The sequence below is a fragment of the Otolemur garnettii genome, unplaced genomic scaffold (genome assembly GCF_000181295.1).
Source record: "Otolemur garnettii isolate 467f Iridium unplaced genomic scaffold, OtoGar3 scaffold00036, whole genome shotgun sequence".
Lineage (NCBI taxonomy): Eukaryota > Metazoa > Chordata > Mammalia > Primates > Galagidae > Otolemur > Otolemur garnettii.
The window spans coordinates 8005688-8015348 of NW_003852431.1; positions in this window are offsets into that span (position 1 = coordinate 8005688).

Here is a 9661-nt window from a genome sequence, read left to right on the forward strand (position 1 = left end):
TTCTGTCTTCATCTGACTCACACTGCCTTATAGAAACACCTTTTTTCCTCCTGGATTTACTGTTACAACCTTCTCCTGGCTTTCCCCTTACCATGCTGGTGGCTTTGTCTTGCTTTTAATTCCTGACATACCCGCAGTGCTCCAGAGCCTGGTACTTACATGCTTTCCCTAGGGAATCTCACTCCCTTTGCTGGCTTTATTTTGTTTGTTTTTCTAAGCACTCTTTTATTTTTTTTGCAGTTTTTTGGCCAGGGCTGGGTTTGAACTCACCCCCTCTGGTATATGGGGCTGGTGCCCTACTCCTTTGAGCCACAGGCACTGCCGTTATTTTGTTTGTTTTTTAATGAAATAAAAATGTTAAATAAATTTTCTTGTGTGTAATTAAGGGAAACAACATGATGCCTAAGACTTATATAGCAAAAAAGTTATTAAGATAACTAATAGTTATTAATAACTAATGGATAAATGATAGTTAAAACTTCATCTCACATAGTTATCCATTTTTCCTCCTTGTGGCAAAAGTAACTACAAGCTACTCATTTAGCAAAAATTCTGAATATAGGGCCGGGTGCAGTGACTCACACCTATAATCCTAGCACTCTGGGAGGCCAAGGTGGGGGGATTGGTTGAACTCAGGAGTTCAAGACCAGACTGAGCAAGAGTGAAACCCTATCTCTAAAAATAGTCGGGAATGGTGGTGGGTGCCTTTAGTCCCAGGTACTTGGGAGGCTGAGGCAAGAGGACCTCTTGAGCCCAGAAGTTTGAGGTTGCTGTGAGCTATGACAGCACAGCACTCTACCCAGGGTGACAAAGTGAGACTCTATCTCAAAAAACAAAAGAAATTCTGAATACAAGATACATTATTATTAATTATTGTCCTCATGTTATAAATTAGATCTTTTGACTTGTTCACATGATATATTTTTATCCTTGACCAACGTCTAGGCTTTAAATATGCCCCATAGGCTGATGGTCTCCAGATTTATGTCCCCAGCTACACAATTAGGGTTCTTCACTATAAGTCAAAGAAATGAATTTGTCTAATAGATGGTTAGATGGTACCATAACCATTTGGTATGGAATATTCAGGAAAATCACAGAGTAGACAGAAAACTTAAAAACCCATCTGGGAAAAGGGAAAGAACTAGCCAGCTTCAAGGTCAAAAAGCAGGGGAAATGGGAATAGTCTGATTTGCTATAGAGTGCTCGGGACTCCAGTCTTGGGATGAGAGATATGGCTGGAGCTGAGTCAGAAGCTCAAGACTCAAAGTCACAGAGTGACCTGAACCCAGCACAGGTCCGGTGTACTCAGTATTGTGTCAGGTGTAGCTCAGCCCAGCTCTCAGGAGCTGATTAGATTTTTGGGAAATCTGTGGGTGGGTTTTTAAACGTAATCGTTATAAAAGAATCAAATTACATTTACATATAAGTAAATTCTGTATGTATTTAAAACCCAAGTAATACTTAAGTCATATTGCTCTCTAATTGTTTTACTACACTCTTTTTTTTTTTTTGTGCTCTGAAGTTATGTTGATTGTGTCTCTTGGTGCTACTGCGCATGGCTTCCCAAATCCGTGTGTAGTGATTGTTCATAGCCTTAAGTGGCCATGATGGAAGCATTTACTCCACAGAAGTTGGAGAAACAGGGGTTTTTATTCTACCCTCTCCCCTCAGAGAACCAGTCGTTAAATCCTTACTGACACCTCACCACCGGGTTCACCCACCGAGAACACAGGTTGGTGAGGTAGAACACTGGGCACTTTGGGATCATGGACTGCAAGTATTCATTGTTCCACAATAAAAGAAGAAGGAATAATTCCCAAAATGAAATCAGAGCATTGCTAAGAAATGATGCAGAAGTTAAGAAAAGTCCACTGCCCCAAATGCAGCCTTTTCCCTGAGCTATAATCTCATTTGTCCTGCTTCCTTCTTCACTTGTCCACTTGAATGTCTAAAAAAATTTTCGAACTCACTGTTTTAAAATTGAATATGTTCTTTCCGTCTCCTTTTTTCTCTCTTGAACTCCTCCATCACCCGTAAATGGCATGATTTGGAACTGAAAACGAACGACCTGGTCTTTTCATTCTCTCCCACCTCCACCCCTCCCAGTTCCCCACATTCAACCCATTCTTAAGGTCTGTGGGTTCAGCCTAGAAGTTCACATTTAGATAGAAGTTCACACTTAGAATTTCTCCTCTTAACTCCCTGTGCCATCATCAGCCTGGACCTTAGCACCGGCATTGCTAGCTCAGTCATTACCAGTGATTTTCAAGTAGGGTGCTGTGGCACACTGGTGTGTCCTGAGAAGATCTTAGGCATGCCACAGAACCTTTTCAAGATCATTAATTAAATTATTTTTGAGAAAGAAGTTCAAAGCACAGTGAGTACATCCTTTTTTATTTTTTATTTTTTTTTGGTCCACATAATTGAAGTGTGACATGGAAGTTGAACTACAGGTTCAAGTGTGCCATGAGAGAAAAAAGGTAGACTTGTCTACATGAACAGATTTCTCACTAATTTCCAGCTTCCATGCCCTAATGGCTGAAATCCATTTAACATACAACAGCAGAGAGTTTTGAAACCATACACCAGTTCACCCCATTCCTTCCAGTTACACTTGGTGTGAATTCCTATCTCCCTCGTAGTTAATGCTGTCACCATCTTTCTGTTGCCCATCTTCTGTTGCATAGTGGTGTAAACATGTAACTTTTCTTTTTCCTTTATACCTCACAACCCACCTGTCATCCCACACTCTGGAATCTACTTTAAAATGACATCTGGAATCTGATCACTTCTCACCACCTACCACGTCCCCAGTCCTCACCTGGGTTGTTGCCAAGTCTCCTAACTGGCTTTCTGGCCTCTGCTCCTGCCCGCTCCTCTTTGCATTCTAATATGATCCCCCAAAGTGATCCTCTTAAAATTTAAGTCATAGTACATCTTTACTCTGCTCAAAACCCTTATTCTTCTCGTTTATTTGAAGAAAAAGTCACAGTTTGTTCAGATATCTGACTTCCTTTTCTGTTCCTCTTTCCCTCTGCTGCAGTCACCATGGCTCAGCCTCCTCCCCATTAAACAGGCCAGTCTTATTTCCCTTAAAGTAATGGCCTCCAGGTTCATGTGATCACAAATGATGGGATTTAATTCTTCTTTCTGGTTGAATAGTATTTCATTGCATATAAGTATCACCTTTTCTTCATGCATTTATCTATTGATGGGCACTTAGATTGATTCTATATCTTGCTTACTGTGAATAATGTGAAAAATGCATTTGTTAATTAGCTAAATTGAACCATTTTACACTGTATACACACTTCAGTACATTGTGTTGTACATGCTCAGAACATATGTTATGGGTTCAAAAAATTAAGAAACAAATTAAAGTAAAATTATCAAGAAAAACCATGCCAGGCATGCCCTGGCCCCAGGCATCTGCACTTGTTATTCTCTCAGCTTAAGGACTATTTCCCCAAAATATTCACATAAATCTCTTTGTCACTTCCTTTAGCTCTAAGCTAAGAAATCAATTTCTCTGTGATTTCCTTATTTAAAATTAGATTTTATATGTTTTTCTTGCTTTTTCTTCTGTCCTTAGTACTTACCATTCTCTCACATAATATGTATTTCACTTATTTTTTGATCATTCCTCATCATCCCTAAGATAATGTAAGCTCTAGGAGGGCAGGAATTTTTTTCTATTATTTTCATTACAGAAACCCCAGTGTCCATGTCAGTACCACATACCTAAAAGACCTTCAATAAACCTTCTGAAATGTAAAAATAATCCTGAAAGCTTTCATATAGGGAAAAATACACCATATGTAAAAGGCCAGAAACTGAAACAAGCATAAGGTTCATTAGAAGCAACGTTGAAAATCGGAAGTGCTTCACTGCCTTGAAGATTGTGAAAGCAATTCTCCCTAACTTTGAATTTTATACCCAAGCATAATAAAATTCAATTCTGTGGGCAGAGTAAGCATTTTAAGACCCTCCATGTCTTAAAAAATATGCTCATGACTTTTTCCTTTAGAAACCACAGAATGATGTATGGAAGCGAATGAGAATGTGCACTGCAAAGCAGAAAGACATGAGATCCAGGAGCAGAGAGCACCGCACGGTGGGGGGGCAAGGGGGATGCTTAGGATGATGCCAGACAAGGCCTGGCCTCATAGCTGAGTGGAATCCTTAGAGTCTAGAGCCCAGAATAGTGCAGGGAACCAACAACTCCAAGAAGCAATGGAATTGCTAGCTGATGATAGATGTCACTGTCTACAGTATATTAAGAAGAACTTTATAGTTTTATAGAGGAAGGGAGGGGATTAGCTACACAGAAAACGAAACCAAAAAGACCAGGCTCTCCTTAATTCTTGGGAAAAATGTAGATGACTAGAAATATACTCAGCTTTGAATAATATTCACATTTTTATGATAATATAAACACCAAATATTGGCTGAATTAAAACCTGTGATCTAGTTTGATTGGAAGGAGTGAGTCAGGGCAAATTGTAAAATTCTCATCTTTCATTGAATGAATGAAAGAGATATGCCGAAAGTTACAAATCAAGCCACGGCTCTATAAACATTTAGAAATATGGGGGTAAATATCAGAAGTAACAGCTAAAGGTGTTGAAAATGGCTACGTCGGTTAATGAATCACTGAGGTGAGGAGGGGTTGTTTATGAAGGAGGCTATTTTATGTATTACAAAGTTTGGGAAAATATTTTAATTTTTAAATCATTTAAATAAAATTATTCATAACATAATTAACCATTATTAATAAAATAACTTTTAAGTATTATTTTAAAATCATTTAGCTCAGAAAAGAATAAATGAGCATACAAACATGTATATCTGTATGTAGGGATATATCATATTCATTAAAACTATACATTCAGTTTATCCCTTTGATAAAAATGATTTATCCTACAAAAATAAAAGGGCATATTTATATCTATAGCTATACTATCAGTAGAAAATGTACAGGTAACTAGTTACAAAAGCACATTTTGTAGAAGAGATACCTGGAATTCTGTCAACTGATTTCTAGAACCAACACTGGAAATCAAGGAAATTTGAGGCAATCTGAGTGTTATCTTTTAGAAGACTAACACTCTCTGTCTGTCTTCCATGATTACTGTGTGAATAAGCAAAGAGAATTTTAAATAGGGCAATGACAATTACTCAGTAGTGAGAACTTCACATCAATATTTCACTTTTGTGCTTAAGATATAATGCATTTTCTTTTCCCCAGTCTTTTCATACATCCCAGAGTGTATATGATTAAAAGGAGAAAAATATATTTAAAATCACATGGTCACATAAGTTTCCTACTTACATACGTACTCTGATTTGCTACGTTTTCATATTCAAAAGTAGTTTTGTACACTTTTTTGATAGGTGATATTTAGAAATGATGGCAAGACCTTTTTCTACCTGTTTTATAATAATATCTGGAACTATGGACAAGTTACTTTACTTCATTGAACCATAATTTCTAACGTTAGAAAAATAAATGAAAAGCATGTCCCATTCCTCTTTCAGTACTTGCAAAATAGTAAGCAGCTAAAAAATTGTGATTCTTCTTCTCATTATTATTCTTTATCTTCTATATTTCTTGATAGGACAACACAAAATATTCCAACAAAGAATGACTCCCTATGGACATCTGCAGGAGTCACGTAGACATCTGAGGATTCATTTTTCAAATGTCTATATGGCCTTATGTAATGACATTTACAATCCATTCAACACTCTTCTTCAAAAATTAGCAAGATAAAATCAAAACCCTCCATATTGCAGGAGGTACACATTTCCGAAGCCTTTTTTTTTTTGTCATGTGGGCAATGACCTAAGTATGATCAGAGTTAAGAGCCAAATCATAGTCATCACATAGTTGATGGATAAGGCAGCCAAAATGTGAATACAATTGCTGCAGGAGCATCCCAGTGCCATCTGGAGTACGCCCCTGGGGAATCACGTCCTATGTGTAGCCTTAGAGCTGCCAACTCATAAATCCAGGAAAAAATCGAAAGTAAAAATTAGAAAGGGAACTAGAGATGTATGATTTTCAAGGCACATCTACAGTTCTTAAAATTATGCTCACAACTATAACACTTTTAGATGTGTGTGTGATTTTCAGAACGATAAATCTACCCAATTTGAAATAAATGAGGCTTCACTTGGAAATTGTGTGCTTGTATACTTTTTTTAACACAAGTGGTTTTCACTGATTGTTTTTTTAAAAAGATTATTCACAACTTATAAAGTGTTTCTTAATTTGATATGTCCACCGTGTCATTCTGGCCAGGTTGAAAAATCTCATAGTTTGTCTATGAATTTATCAAAAGTCAGAGGGTGTCACTAAATAAACAAACAAACAACAAAAAATACCCCACCAAACAAACTAGCTTTTCTGTGTTTCTCAATGAAAGCTTGCCATGAGTTTCCGAGTGTTCTTTAAACAAGGCAGTAAATGTTTTTTTCTCTTTTTCTGGTAACTAGTCTTGCAACGTTTATTTCTGGGCTCAGCTGCATGTTGTTGCACTCTACAATATTCCCCCAAACTCTATTCATATTGTTACTCATTTAAGAAGCTACAAACACATCTGCATTTAGTTTATTGTTGTTATTATATATAGCAACATTCTGCATGAGATTCAACTGTTACAAGCTGCAATTTTTCCCCCCAATTTTATTTCTCTAAGCATGTTGTCTGTGATGTGTGCTGGGCTCTGCCTCTCGTCGGTGCCATTCTCCTTCTGAGTTTAAAGGTTTTCTATCTTTTATAATACAATGCCAGGTTACTTCCTATTATTAACAAGTTTAGTTTGGTGTGGTACACTAGTATTTAATGTCTGGTTTTTTCCTTGTAAGTAGTTTCAAAGATAGTATATTTGTCTTCTGAAAAAGAACAAACTCAATTCTCTAATGCAGTTACCTCTCCAGCTCAACATATCCTGAGGCTGCTCTGGCAAAGGGCTGTAAAAGATTGGTATTGATATTCTGCGGCATTCGCATTGTCAAGCTTCCAACAGGAGGAAGAGCATTCAGAAAATCTGGCCATGTGGCAGCTAATTACACTATTATAAACGGAATTTACAACAGGTGACTTGTAGGCTATGAATTAACAACAGCACTCAAGCTTTCCTTCCATTATTTTCCCATAAATGGAGAGGCAAAAGTAGCATTCTTGATGTGATACCTCGATGCAGATCTCTTGAATATACTGAGGAAGTTCTACGCAATTTTTCCCATCTCCCATACAACATTTTTGTGCTTGTTCATTTTCACTGTTTTCTTACAACTCATATTTAATGTGTTCCTTGTTTTAGCTTATAATTTTTAAACGGGAGACTCACTGAACTCATTAGAATATAATTAAGGGAGATGACACTTTAGCATATAATTAAGGAAGATGACGCATCACTAAAAGATTCTTGGAGCTTCCTTCTAGGGAACTTTCTGTACTTCTAAGTGTGGAACACGTAACTGGTCTTTACATCTGCAGTCCACTTTGCATATTCTTACCCTTTAAAACTTAGCAAGTGTCTAGGGAGATGTGTGTTTTGTATGCAGACATGATCCATGTGTCATTGACAGCAAAGATCCAGTGTGCTATGGAAATTTCCTGGTGCATATTATAAGCTATTGTTTGCCATCTTGGCTAGATAATCCTGCCTCATTTATTGGAGGGCCATTTCAGCTGTACTGTCAACAGTGAAGGAGGATCAGGTCACCTTTGCTTAGAATATTATGTAAAAGCTGTCAAATGTTCAGGACTTTAGGCACATTAAATGTTCCTTAAGATTTCAGGCATACTAGTGAAGAGGATTTAATGGTAAGTTTGTCATCATTTTGCCTTGCATATCTCCATTTTTGTGCTAAAATCTAGTAATAGTATAACCCAAATTTTACTGTAGCTAGTTCTTTGCATAAACGGAACAGATGTTGGCAGGTTTATCTGCTTATTCTTATAAATGTTGGAACAGACACATTTTATAATAAATAATGGCCCAATCTATCTTATTATCTTTCAGAATTAAACATGCACTCCTTTTATTTTCCCAGTCTTATAATCTCAGTATATCAATGCAGACTTTTTATATTTGGAGACCAGTTTATTAAAAGCCACAACAAATCTAATAAGGAATTTTTCATTGTGGTACCCATTCCAAACAAGACTAGAGCTGTTCATTTTGGAATGTATTTACTTTCTAAGCCGTCAACATTTTATTATATTATTAAGAGATGATTGCTTCTACTTATTGTATAATACAAGTGCCGTGGGCATTAGCAGACAGATATTGGCAATGTCCACACATTTTGGAAAGGTAATTGAAGTTAGGGTGTTTCGTTGGTGACTAGTGTTGAGTTATTGCTATAGCAGGCTTGCCTTACCTCTTGGATCTGGTCTAGGACTTCTCTGAGCTTTTCTATGAGACAGAGCTAGGAGGTAGAGGCATGTCCTTGGGAAATCTCTGTTATGAATTCTGTCCCTTATGTCTTAAGATTCTATCCTGGCCTTTCCTTCCTGGCTTTCTTCTGCCAGCCTTTCCTTCATCCTCTCACTTTCCCAATTATACCATTATCCACATCTATAGAGTTCCTTACATTTTAGGTACTGAAGACTTACTACATCACAGGAAGTATCCTAGGTTTGCTCCTAATAGTTGTAGAAGTTACAACCTTTAAAAAGTAGTACAAAATCCTATAACCTTTGAATTCTTCATTTCAAGTTTCAGTTTACATAATAACGTTGAGGGGAAAATACAGATGGAGTCAGGGTCCACCTCCTTGCTTATATCTCAGGTCTTTTAGTTCAAAGTTCATTACTTATTGCAATCAGTGGCTCTATGTTACAAGAGGAGTTAGAGAGCCAGCACAATACACTCTGCTCTGGCAGGAAACTTCCTCAGCTGCACGTGAAACTCAATAGACATGGAGGACCTGGGGCACATTTGGGGAATATTTTCAGTTCTCCAGTACGTATTTTAAATGCTCAAAAGATCAGCTGTTAGAAACAAAACTATCATCAATAGCCCATGCTTCCAAATAGACAACATTCTGGGTGAAGGGCACGTTTGTAACTTTAACCTGAAATGTACAAAACAAACTGTGTAACCAAAACATGTGTACCCCTGCAATATTCAGAGATTAAAATAACAACAATAATACTAAAAAGAAATTCAAAAGAAAGAAATATTTTTAAAAAGATAATATATTTAGTTGTTTTGTCAAAACCTGAATTTTCATTTTAGGGGTAAATTTTAAAAAGCATTAGGAATGCATCTCTCCAGATTGGGGTAGAGCCCTGGGGAGATGGTGGCTTGGCGAATGGGAAAGGGGAGAAGGAGAAATAACCCTGGAGCATGTGTCACTTCTCAGGCAGCACAGGTCAGATTGGGGGGCTGTGATTGGAATTATTAGAGAACTGGGCCCAGGACAAGGTGGAGAGGGTATAGTGTGTCCAAATAATCTGTCATCCAGTCACGTAGCCCCCACCCCCAGTTCCTGTCCTTGGATGTGCATTCTCTAACAAGCAAATTGAGTGAATTTATTACAGTAAGGGAGCAAACATGTTTTGATTTCTCACTCATCATTACAAATAAAGGCAAAATTTTCTATGCAGAGCACTTGTCTGGACGTAAGGAGACCTTACCCT